This window comes from Populus trichocarpa, chromosome 8, assembly GCF_000002775.5.
Source record: "Populus trichocarpa isolate Nisqually-1 chromosome 8, P.trichocarpa_v4.1, whole genome shotgun sequence".
NCBI lineage: Eukaryota > Viridiplantae > Streptophyta > Magnoliopsida > Malpighiales > Salicaceae > Populus > Populus trichocarpa.
Window position 1 is genome coordinate 9,739,132 of NC_037292.2, and position 13,576 is coordinate 9,752,707.

At 38.1% G+C, this 13,576-nt stretch overlaps 1 protein-coding gene across 1 annotated transcript in view; it reads right to left on the reverse strand.

The window, feature by feature from the left end:
• Window positions 1–13,576, reverse strand: part of LOC7471463 (protein SLOW GREEN 1, chloroplastic) — a 49,057-nt gene that overhangs the window by 19,352 nt on the left and 16,129 nt on the right. The gene's annotated exons all lie outside the window — the stretch shown is intronic.

The window sequence follows — 13,576 nt, forward strand, 5'->3', positions numbered from 1 at the left end:
TCTTTGATTCAGAACACCAGAGTCTGTAGCCTTTTACTCCTCCACTAAAGCCCAAAAATATAGCTTTCTTGGCTCTAGGATCTAGCTTGGACTCAGTAACATGATAATATGCTGAGCAACCAAATATACGCATAGAGTCATAATCATTTGCAAGAGAGCCTGACCATACCTCCAAGGGGGTTCTTCCATTTAATATTGCTGAAGGTAACCAGTTAACAATATGACGAGCATAGCTTAATGCCTCGCCCCAGAACACTTTGCTTAGTCCCGAATGTGATAGCATACATCAAACTTTCTCCACCAATGTACTGTTCATGCGTTCTGCTACTCCATTCTGTTGTGGTGTTTTGCGAACAGTAAAATGTCGCTTGATCCCTTCATTCTGACAAACTTCAAAGAAAGGATCTGAAGTGTACTCATCACCATTATCTGACCGAAGAGTCTTAACTCTCCTTCCAGTTTGAGTCTCCACCATTTTCTTCCATTTTAGAAAGATATCAAAGACCTCATCCTTGTGTTTCATCATGTACACCCATACTCGTCTTGAGAAATCATCAATGAAAGTAACAAACCAACGATTACCTCCAAGAGATTCATTCTTTGAAGGTCCCCATACGTCTGTGTGAACATAATCTAGGATCCCTTTTGTGTTGTGTACCGCAGTGCCAAACTTGACCCTTGTCTGTTTTCCAAAAACACAATGCTCACAGAACCCATGCTTCCCAGTCTTGGCGCCTTTTAATAGACCTTGCTTGACCAATCCTTGCAAAGCCTGTTCACCAGCATGCCCTAAGCGCATGTGCCAAAGTTTGGAATTATCTGCTTCATCATCATCTATGCTTTTGGAAACAGCTGCTGTACCAGTAACTATAGATCCATCCAGGAAATATAAGTTTCCTATCCTCATGCCTCTTAAGACAACTAATGCACCACAGATTGCTCTGAGGACTCCACCATGCATGATAATCTTATAACCACTGGATTCTAGGACTCCAAGTAAGAAGAGATTTTTCTTCAAGTCAGGAACATACCGTACCTCTGTTAGTGTCTTGACTACCCCATTATGCATCTTCAGATGGATAGTCCCAATCCCTTTGATCTCACTAACATCATCATTACCCATCAACACAACTCCTCCATCGAACTCCTCGAGTCTCGAGAATAAGTGCTTGTTAGGGCACATGTGATAGGAACATGCAGAATCAAGAATCCATTCACCAGAATGGTTTTCTGGTGATGAGACCATGAATGCAGAGTCTCGTTCATCCTCATCTCGTGCAACATTCACAGTTGGTTCATCTTTTTCCTTGTTGCCCTTGATTGGACAATCTTTCTTCCAATGCCCTTTTTGTGACAAAAGGCACACTCATCTTTTGCAAGATATTGTCTGTTTGATGATTCTCCTTTGGATTTTGAGCGAGATCTCCCTCGCCCTCGAAATCTTCTGGTGTTTGTTCTGCCTCTAACTGTCAATGCTTCTGACATTGACTCCTTGTGAACAATCTGGTCCTTCTTCCGGTACTCATTGTTCACCAAAGCATTTGACACATCAATGAATTTAATCTTTTCTTTACCATACAGTAAAGTGGTGACGAGATGTTCAATGTGTCAGGCAGTGAATTCAATAACAACAGAGCTTTATCTTCATCATCGATTTCCACATCTAAATTCTTCAAATCAGCTATTATTTTATTGAAATCATTTAGATGCTCATTCATGGAAGTACCTTTCTTGTGCTGAAAATGGAAGATCCTTTTCTTCAAGTAGAGACGATTCTCTATACTCTTCTTCATAAACTTGTCCTCCAGTGCTTGCCATAATTCCTTTGCAGAGTTTTGTTCTGAAAAGGCGTACTTCTGATCCTTTACAAGACAAAGTCGGATGGAACTGCAAGCCAACCGATTTATCCTTTCCCAACTTTTATCATCCAAATCCTCCGGTTTATCTTCTAGAGTGAAATCCAAATTCATTTGGACAAGCATATCCATGACTTCACATTTCCACATGCCAAAATTACATTTCCCATCAAACTTCTCCACCTCAAATTTGGTACTCGATACCGGGATGTATTGTGGAGGTATACTAGCATTTCTCGCTGATCTTTCTTCTGGAATATCAGCCATTAGGACGTCTTTAGATTACAAATGGACTCCCGAAATTGTTAAAACACACATTTTTATGCTCAAAAGTGCCAAAACAGTAACTTCAGTGTGCTGTTTCACAAAACGGACACCACGGTTGCGTCCGGAATGGTTGAAAATGCTAGGAACCAACTTGACTCGACCTAAAACAGGTCAAAAAATCACTGAGTTGGCCAAAAAACCAATCTGACCGAATTAACTCAGGGAAGGAATATTCTGTCTCCGATAAAAAATATTCTGTCACGGGAATATTCTCTTACTGTTAACGGAATATTCTTATTCTGTCAAGAGAATATTCTGTCACTATCAGATGACGTGGCTGATGACAGGCGATGTGGACCCTCTGTTGATGACGTGTATGATGACTCAACGCCTACGTGTCAGATGACGTGGCTGTCTTCTCAGGCGAGAATTCCGGCACTGTCTAGTTTTTCCGGCAGATTTCAGGTAAAACTTTGGCGAGCTCTACAGGGCTCGTTTCAACTCTGATTTTGATGATCTTTATATTGCCGGACTCGTATCGATGAGAGGAATCTCCGCAGATGGTCAAAATCAAGATCTGAGAACTTTGAAAATTCTGCAACTTTAAACAGAGAGCTGAAAAAACGTGTTTTTCTGTGTTTAAGCTTCCCTAATGCTCTGATACCAATTTGTTGTGCATACTGGACCGAAAACAAACACAAATAAAAACACAAACAAGCAAATTTACGTGGTTCCTCAAAACCGGGTACGTCCACGGAGACAGCAGATTGTATATTATTGAAGGAATGATATAAACACTCAACACAACCCAATACAACCCCACAAAACCCAGTGTTTCACTCTTACGCTCGGTGTTTTTCTCAAATCTGCACTTGCACTCACTCTCACAGTTGCACTGTCTTCCTCTCTCTGCACACACTTGCACTGTCTCTGTACTACTCTCTGCACTCTCTCGTCTCTGTCTCTATTTATACAAGAAAGAAGAGTCTTGGCAGCAACCCATGTACAGCCTAATAAATGCCAACCAACTACTACAAGAAGAAAGTCATGGTTGTTGTAAAAAGGTTGACAAATTTGCTACAGTTACTTCCGGTTGCGCAGACACTAAAAGCTTTATAATCTTTAAAGCCTCTTCGTCTTAGCCATTTTCAAGTTTTTGTAGTAAAAGTGATTTAAGAGACTCGATCGCTGCAACATTAGATTCAAGAAATGCTTGTAATGGCGTTGATGGGTCACTTTGGTTCTGGTCTTGATGTTTCTCTATATCTACCTCTTCTTCTTCTTCTTCGAGGGCCGGGTTTTCTTCAGTGAGAGCGCGGGGGTTAACTTATTTTACTATTTTTAAATTTTTGCAAGTACGTTTAGAACGAGGCTGCAATTAACGTATTTTTAAATGGTCATTGATGAGATTGTGACATGTACGAAAACAACGATGAACCCAAAATCAAATGGAAAATAAAAATAAAACTCGGTAAATCTTCTATTATTTGCGTGTTAGTTTTTTGTTGGAGATTATCTCTTAAGCAACCATACAACTGAATGATGTATTCATAAAAAATCATTTTCCTATCTTAATCTCTGTGCTTTTTATGAAATAATTAGTTTATTTTATTTTAATTTTTTACTTAATCTTACTCTTACTTTTCCTTGATAATTTAATTGTTTTTTTTTTTATTTCTTCTAAAATATCCTTCATTTCTAGTCAATTTTTCAATCTCACCTCCTAAAAAATAAAAAATACTTAAAAATGGAAGTTCAGATATTTTACAAAAAGTTAACAGTCAACTCATATCAAGCACCTACAATTTTACAATGGCGGAGATGAGTATATCATAGGATCATAAAAGGATATTTTTTACCATAGTTTCATGTTCCTAGCCTCTTTGTACCACATTCGGAACAGAACTTGGAGGTTTCTCTTAGATATGGAGCTCCACATTCATCACAATACTTCGGTGGACTCGTCGACTGCAGTTTGGGAAAGGTTAGTAAACACACTACTGTCATGTTCTACGTAAAACTTAAACGCACTTTTCAACTATTTTTATGGCATAATGCACAAAGAAAAAGAGATGGAAATATTAAAAAAAAATAAAAATGATTTAATATCTTATCCCCACTAAATAATAACAGCAAGTGCCTCAAGAACAATTTTCATCAGAGGTACCAGTTAGCTTTGTCTGGGTTCCAAGCAAGCTCCAACTATCCGCTCCTGATATGCTGGCATTGCTCGACAGTCTAATCGGATAGAGGCATGCCAATCTCCAGCGCTATTTTCACATCCTATTTCGATTTCCCTTTTTAAAGTCATGGAGTTTTTTTATTGAAATTCAAGAAGAAAATAGAGGTCTTCTTCTTCTTCTTCTTCTTAATCTTAACACTTTTAAAAAATGAGGAGAATTCTTGTATATTTATCTGCTTTTAAGAGAAATTACCTTTCTTTGCTTTTCTATAGAAATTCGTTAGTCCTTCATTTTCTCTTATTCCAACAACCTTAAATTTGTCCGCTAGTGTAATTTCTATGCTCTCATGTTGCTCCATTAGAGCAGACATTTGAGAGTGGCGGGTAGAAGAAATCGTGTTAGAGAGTGTGGTGTTGATAGTGTTGGGGATTTCCGACCGGGGGTGTACTGATAATTGCTCAAAGGAGGGATAGCACACTGGCACAATATTTTACGTGGTTCGGCAAAACCGCCTACATCCACGGGAGAGTCTATATTATTGAGATATATAGAGAAAGGATTACAATATATATGGAGGAGGAGGATTACATCCACTCTACTCTACTCCCAGCTCTCACACACAGCTGTTGCAGCTGCTGCAATGGCAGCAAGGCTGCTGCCATTGCAGCTCTCTCTTTCTCTCAACTCACACTCACGTTTTCTCTCCTTTCTTCTCTCACTTTGCTTCTCTAATGTAGGCCTCTATTTATAGGCATTCATGGCAGCTCCTCCAACTCTTTTGTCAACAATGGTGGCTGTCAAACTTACCAAACTTTGACATTAGACAATGGTTGTTGGCTGCCACCAACAACCCACCATTGCAGCCATCTTCTTTGACAATGGCAGCCACATAATTGGCAATATTCCAACAATCACCCCCTTTGCCATTTATGTGGGCAATTGTCCTCTTGCTTCTTCAGCACACGCTTGCATCCTGCAGCTCTTCGAAGCTTACCATTCTGAGAGCATCTTCGACATAACATTCCCCTTCGAGCGTCTTAACCATGCTCGGTCCGGAATGATTTTTCAAGCCTCACACCAAGGCTTACAACACCCCCTCAAACGAATATTCCCAAGTGCGACAGTCATTGAGTATTTCAATGTGATCACAAGCTCACCACTCTTCCAAGAGTCTACTCATCCAGGAGTTGCGCCTGCCCTCTGTTCCACCCTAGGAACCACGCCTTACTTCTCCGTGAGTCTCTCGCTCTTAGTCGTAAGAGTCCAGGTAGCTCTCCACCTTTAACCATGGGGGCAGCCCATAAATGTTGATCCATATTTGTCTTCATACTCTGAGTATTACAATGCCATTACCGAGCTCACCACCTTGACAAGAGTCAACTCGTTCTCGGAACCTGCGCATGCCCTTCTGCTTCTTCATAGCAGCCGCGTCTTAATGCTCCACAAGTCATCCACTTATTGTCCAAGGCAAATGTCTTCTAGCTCATTGATCTTTAGCATGGGGGCAATATCCATGAAAGTCAATCCTGCATTTGTCTTCATACTCATCATAGCCACTTCATTGGCTATCCATCTGTCCACTCATATCCAGCCATCACATTGGCTCTGGGGTTGTTCTGAACTTGGGCTCCTATCGTGGCCCACACACCTTCTCCTTAGGTGTCTCCGCTCGTCGTTATGCGGCGGTCTAATCTTGGGCTCATATCATGGCCCTTACACACCTTCCATCTAAGGTGTCTTCGCCCGTTGTCATGGGGCGGTCGCATCTTCCTTCAGCTGAGATGCTTCAAAGTGGCTCCAAAATTCTCTACCGCCATGTGCATTATGGGAGAGATAACTGCCACTGATTACATAGAAAGAGAAACTTGCGGTATACTCCTCGCAATCCTCCACCTCGATTTCTATGTTTGGAGCTTCTACGCCTTTCTGCTTGACAGCTCCACCTACACCAACTCTCTTTGGTGTCTTCGCCTTTAATCATAGACGGTCACCTTTTATCACAGGCGTTTGCACCCCCTCAATTAGGTGCCTCTGCAACAGCTCTCTTTCCATCCTTGCATGCATTGGAAAGGTCTTCGCCTGTTGTCTTCATTAAGAGCACAAGAGACTTCATGTTGTACAAACTTTAACAGTCTCTGCTCTGAGCTTCATCTAGGAACACCTCTTCGCCTTGCACCTGGTGTCTCATTACAGTACCTCGTTGGATCCTACGGGTACCTCTGCACAATCTCCGTGTGCCCTCGTGCAATTTCTGTTCTCCAGATTTCTCCATATTCCTTGCTTATGTTTGACAGCAGCTCATCCTGTCACAACACCTGTCCAAGTCAAATAATAGGGTGCCAATCTTTATCCCCTTGCTGTATTTCTCTTCCATTATCAGGGTCTTCATCAATTCTCCCTCAAGAAATCACAGTCACCGAATCTAACTTCTTTGGAGAAATCACCACTCCATCAGATCCTTGAACATTACAAACTGTTATATATACGAAAATAGTACCGTATGGATAATCCTTCCACTAAGCAAGTTCCCAGGAAAGATTGGAGGGGTCACACTGGTCCCGCTTAAAACCCAACCTCCTAGACAGAACTTCTTAGGCCATATCTATCCATCGTACTGTCTTTCCGTATATACAACCATTTGCTAGCTTTGTTGCGGCTTTCCTTTACAAGTGATCTGGAATATATTGGTTTAATACATCATTTCTCAACATCTGGCGAGACTACCAGTGCTTAGATTCGTCAAGATTGGACTTCATCAGTTTTCACTCTTCACCTCAAATTATCCATATGATCGGGTGTCCAGAGTGTCCCAATTTTACCTTCCCTCAAGGCAATTCAAATCTCCCCACTTAGCAGTTCAGCACATGTAATTGGGTAAACATGTGCACCTTCTTCTTCTTCATCTTCATCGACCACCATGATGCCCTTCAGATGCCTCCTCATCGGGCAATCTTTTTTGTTAATTCACCACCACCACTTTCGGTCTCAAATCTCAACGATCGGACCGTACCATTGCATCCGGAACGATCAAATTAGCTGGAAACAAGTCTGAAATCGTCCAAATCGCATTTCAGACGGCTACGATTTGATCAAAACAATTCTGGCCTGATGAACGGCCCAGATTCAATCTCAGATCCGGTTGCACGTAGACTCTGCTGCACAAAATCTTATCCCTCGGCTTGCGGCTCGGCTCGGCTTCAAAATGGCTCGGCTCAACTCGGCTCGGCCCGCGGCTGATGATGTGGCAGGTGGGTCCCACTTTGCTGACATGTCTGCTGACTGGTCGATGATGTGGCTGCTGACATGGCATGCCTACTGTGCATGATGACTTTACCATTACATCAGGCTGATGTCATCATGGGCCATGCTACTGTACATGATGATGTCACAATTACATCATGCTAATGTCATCCCTGGCATGTCTACTGTTCATGATGACGTCACCTTTACGTCATGCGGATGTCATCCTTATCCGGGTCAGCCACATGGGTCGGGTCAACTGGTGTTCGGGTCGGGTAAACTCATCCGGGTGAAGAAGACACGTGGGGCGCGTCTGCGCGCGTGGACAGACGCCTTGCCGGAGAGTGATGGAGAGTGCGGCCATGTCCGACGTCCGATTTTGACGTCGTTTTCACCGGTGGCTTCGTCTTGGCCTCCTCTACACAGTGGTATGGTCAAAACACCATTTTGAGAACTTTCATTTTTGAGCAAAAATCAAACACCACTTGAACCATCAGCTCTGATACCAATTGTTGGGGATTTCCGACCGGGGGTGTACTGATAATTGCTCAAAGGAGGGATAGCACACTGGCACAATATTTTACGTGGTTCGGCAAAACCGCCTACATCCACGGGAGAGTCTATATTATTGAGATATATAGAGAAAGGATTACAATATATATGGAGGAGGAGGATTACATCCACTCTACTCTACTCCCAGCTCTCACACACAGCTGTTGCAGCTGCTGCAATGGCAGCAAGGCTGCTGCCATTGCAGCTCTCTCTTTCTCTCAACTCACACTCACGTTTTCTCTCCTTTCTTCTCTCACTTTGCTTCTCTAATGTAGGCCTCTATTTATAGGCATTCATGGCAGCTCCTCCAACTCTTTTGTCAACAATGGTGGCTGCCAAACTTACCAAACTTTGACATTAGACAATGGTTGTTGGCTGCCACCAACAACCCACCATTGCAGTCATCTTCTTTGACAATGGCAACCACATAATTGGCAATATTCCAACAGATAGAGCTTGTGAAATTTTAATGGGCAGCTCTAGTTTCGAATTGTATTCATAATAATCATAATATGGAGAAAGCCCTCGAAAACTTAGGTTAGAGCTGATTACTTACTTGGTCCTTGAGGTGCTCGATAGGCTTAATTTCGAGGAAAAGATTGCGTTCAGGTTCTTTATGTGGCCAGGGCATCAAGAGAATTATTCCCAAGAGCCTTATGCTTGTAATGAAATGTTGATATTTTGACTAGTACGAAATATAAGAAGCAGCAGTTTCGAATAGTCTGTGGCATGTTTGATTACTTGAAGAGGAATAACAAGAATGTGGTTCCTGCTGAGTTTTTGTAACCATTATGAGGAGTTATACCAAGAAGTATCTGACCGAGTCCAGAATTAATTCGCCAAGAAGAAGAGGATAAGGGTCAAGTGCAGCCCGAAATGAATGCCTTTAACTTGTTGGATGCTTCATGCAATTGTATTTTGGTCGAGGATGCCGATGCATTGTTTAAGACGGTGAAGGACAAGGTTAAGCCTGATGCTAATACTAATTACAATTAATGTATTGTTTTTTCGCTGGTGTGGAGTTAGGAATCCGACTAGAGGAATGAAGGTTTGGAGCAAATGATCCAGCTTGGCCATACCCCTGGTAGTTTTACATACACAACTTCCATTGATGCACTTTGCAGGCTTTATGAGAGAATGATTGAAGTGGGTTGCTTTCGTAGTGTCCAGACTTGTAATATGCTGATCTCAATGTTTTTGAAATGGGTGATGTTGATGGGGCATTTGAGGCTTGGCATGAGATGGATAAGAGAGGTTGTGCACAGGATGTTGTTGATACTTGTATTCTGATGCTCGATCGATGGGCTTTTCAGTTACAATAAAGTAGAGGATGCATGTTTTCCGGTAGAAGATATCGTGAAATTTCCATATCAGAAATTTGACTCTTTTCTGATGCAGCTTTCAGTGATTGATAATAGCTGAGCCATCCACAGGCTCTAAGAGCACACGAGGACATTCTATAACCATCCCATGGCAAGACGCTTTGCACTAAATGAAAAAAGAACCAGCTTGAGCGTCAGAGGGAAGTAAGGCAATATTTTAAATTACCTAGAAAAGTAAAGAAACATGCTTAATGTTCTTATTGATTGTTGCAATAATTTAAGTTGCACATGAGATTCCTCGTACGAGTAAATTAGTTTTGAGGAAAGGTTTATCATCCTGGGCTGCGAACAAACTCCTTCAGCGCTAAGTATTCTACCGACAAAGATTGCAGTTAACGAGAAAAGATAGTGCGGCCTTTAACCAAAAAAAAAAAAAAAACACTAGTGATCATTATTAACTTAAATTAAGGAAAAAATAATAGTACAAGTAAGTAATCATGCTATTCCAAAGTGTTACATTTTCTAATATTACAAAGGATTTCGAGATTCATTGGCATGCCCATGTTATGTCATTGGACGACAGTGTTTCGTCATTCTATGACAACATCCATGAAAACATTATAAAGTTTTATATATCGTATATGGGAGGCCCTAATATCTCTGATTTTATATCCACTGTAATTCATTGGCATGCTCCATAATTATTACAAGATCATATATGCATTCCATTCCACCAGATGCAATAAATCACGAATCGATCCATCATTATTGTTTTGCGTGGTAGCTCCAGTCGATATCCAAAAATCGCTAATCCAGTAATAAGAAAGCAAATAACAGAGATCGAGCCCCTGCAGCAAACCCAGCTAGAGCATTCGGGAATGGCAAACCCAGCACATTATTTGGTCGAGTGCATGCGGATGTTTTCTCAGGAATGTGAGTGGAGTTTCCTGCCATCTTCTTGAAGAGATTCTTTGCTTACCAATCCGACAAGACCTCGACCAAAAAAATCCTAGTCGGAGTCCATTTCAACAAATGTAATAACCAGGTTTCAAGATGAGGCTTCAAGATGCCAGAATAATCTTGAAACCATCGATCATGGCGATAGCATCCAGAAAGAATTAATCCTTGCTTTCTAAAGATCCAACTCTTGACCACATACTAATACAATTATCAGAATTGTTGGATTTTCAAATATTACTTTGAGGAGGTGTTTATTATTATTATTATTTTGCCTACGTACATAGCTTTATGATATTTTTATGATATATAATTGTCAAACCCATTCATGGTTTCTGAGTCACTTCCTCATGGGTCAGCATTATATATATATATATATATATATCCAGTACAACAACAGAAAGGGATTTATTCCCTGCCACTATAATCAATCCTCTCCTTCTAAAATATAGTTCGGTATTAATTGTGTTATTGTTTTTAAAAGTATTTTTTTAATTATTTTTATTTTGATTGATGTATTAATTTTAAGTGTTTTTAATGATTTTAATGTGTTTATATTAAAAAAATAAAAAAAATATTATATTAATATATTTTTAATTAAAAATACTAAAAGTTTTTTTTTATATAAAAAGTGACAGTGGGTTTTAAATATAATTAACATATTCCTATATTATAATACCAAACACTTACTTACTATAGAAGAAGAGGCACAAGGAATAATGGAGAGAGGAAGGGTATAGATGTTTTGTTTCATCATGAGCACAAGGTGGGTTTTGTTTTGTTTTTTTAAAAAAAAAAGAAAAGAAAAATAAGGTTTGTATTATTAAAAGTATTTTTGAAATGTTGTTTTTAAAGTTGATTTTAAAAGAAATTATTATTGTAACAAATCGAATAGTCTCCCCTCTGATTTTTTTTTAATATTTTTTAGAAACTAAATTTCATTTATAATTTAAAACCATACCATAAAAAAATTCTAATATAAAAATAATCTAACCTATGAATTAAATTTAATTCACATTTAAAAAAAAAACATGGTAATAACTACATAACTAACTAGACAAATAAATATTGATCCTTATCATTATATTTTCATAATTATTAAACTTGGGTTGGAGGTTAACCCAACCAATAAATTGAATCTCAGTTTACATGTTGATTCAGGTCAACCAAGAAACCAAGAAAACAAAAATACTTGAGATTTTAATAATTCATTTAAAAAAATTAAAAAACAATCCACGTCAATATATATTATAAATAATAAAATTAAAAAATTACTTCAAAAGATTTTTATTCAACATTGAAAAGATATTATCTTTTTATTTTAAATTAAATTATTTAAACAAAAAATATTTCTTATTTTTAATTAAAAAAAACACGACTATATATATATATAACTAATAACCACCACCACCAAAAAGAGAATAGAATCAGGCGTATAAGATGCCAAAACAAAAGGAATACCTTTGATTCCTCTGCACGAGACATCTCCTATGTTTTTTATCCTTAAACTGAAACACCATTTTTAACTCAGATCAAGCAATTATTTTGTTAACTGTTGTACCCGCTACCTTCTATCTTCGGTGATAAATGTTTTTTCTTACCCTCGAACTTAAACCGCTATTTTAACTCGCTGGTTAAATTTTCTTGCAGTCCCAACAATTTTTCTATTAATTACTGAAACCGCTACGTGCTGTGAAAATTCTATTAGACCCTCACGCCCTTAGCCCATCAAAATTTTACACGCGGTTCGCATGTATTCATAAATTTATTTTTAGTTTGTTAAGAAATAAAATGTAAATAAAAAAAAAAAACAAATTCGTACGGGATCGCCCGAGTTTCTACTTTCTCGAGGCAAATTACAGACCTAGATTTTTACCTCTCGAGACCCGGCTCGTATCCCGGGTCAACCAGCCTGATAGACATGTGTATGGCAAGTGTCATCCGCATATTTGTTCTTTTACTGGCCTTATCTTTTGGCCTTTTGTCAATGACGAGCTCGTCACCGTCATGATGGACAATATTCGATTCATTCGTCCGTTTCACACATCCGTGTCATTTTAAGAATTTAATATTAGTATATTTAAGTTCATTTAAGAAAACCGTTTGATTGTGAAATAAAAACCTACGCCACCCAATTAACTAAAATTATATATATATATATATATATATATATATATATATATATATATATATAAAATCCTTGTAGATGTTTAAGAGTTTTTTTTTTCAAATAAAAAAGTTATCCAGTCATAATTATTTTATTCATTTTTTAATTTTTTATATTAAAAAATTGCTTATTTATTTTGAAATTAAAAAACTACGAATATTATCTAATTTTATCTTTTATATATTTTGAATTGATCATAATAATTTAATTTAATTTTTTTATGAAGTTATTACAACTTTAAAAAAACATCCTAACATTGATTATTGATTTTTTACGAGTTTAATAATAATGTAAATTGTTTTTAGGTTAAAAAATTTAATCCAACATGACACAAGCTAAGAAAGTAGCATGACCTGAATTAAAACAAAAATTACCCATAGATGTTGATGAATTTTTTTTAAAAAAAATTTATACAATAACTTACTTCAAAGGAGTTACATTATTGATAAAAGAAAACAAATTCTCAGAAACTACCCATGATTCGGGAGAAATTTTATGATGCTCTAACTAATGAAGTTCAATAGTTGGAATTTCAAGGAAGAAAAATGAGATTTTTTTTTTTTGAAATTGCTCACATAAAGGTGATATGATATATTAATTAGTATCATTCTATTAATTATTAATTCTTTGGTATGCCATGTGGGCGTTTATATCAGCAATCCCAAAAAATAATTCTAATTTTCTACTTCTCTAAATTCTCAATCCTTGAAATTCCACTAATTACTCCTTTTAGCACTATAAAATTTAAGGCATCAGTAAAGATGAGTTCAAGTGAACTAAAATACTCCACTTATTTATATAGATATAAAAAATAAAAAAAAATAAATCTACAAATCACCATCTATATAGCTGTACGGTATCTCTGTCTTGTATTCTTTCGGTGATGACATTTCCACGTGGAGAAGGAGCGCAAGAGGAAAAAAAAAGAGGAGCTTTTTTAAGTCAAGAAAGGAACCAGAATACGAGAATACTTGAGGGAAGACCGACCTTTTATTTTCTTTCTCCAGCGATACAGTAGCACGGAAGACGAGA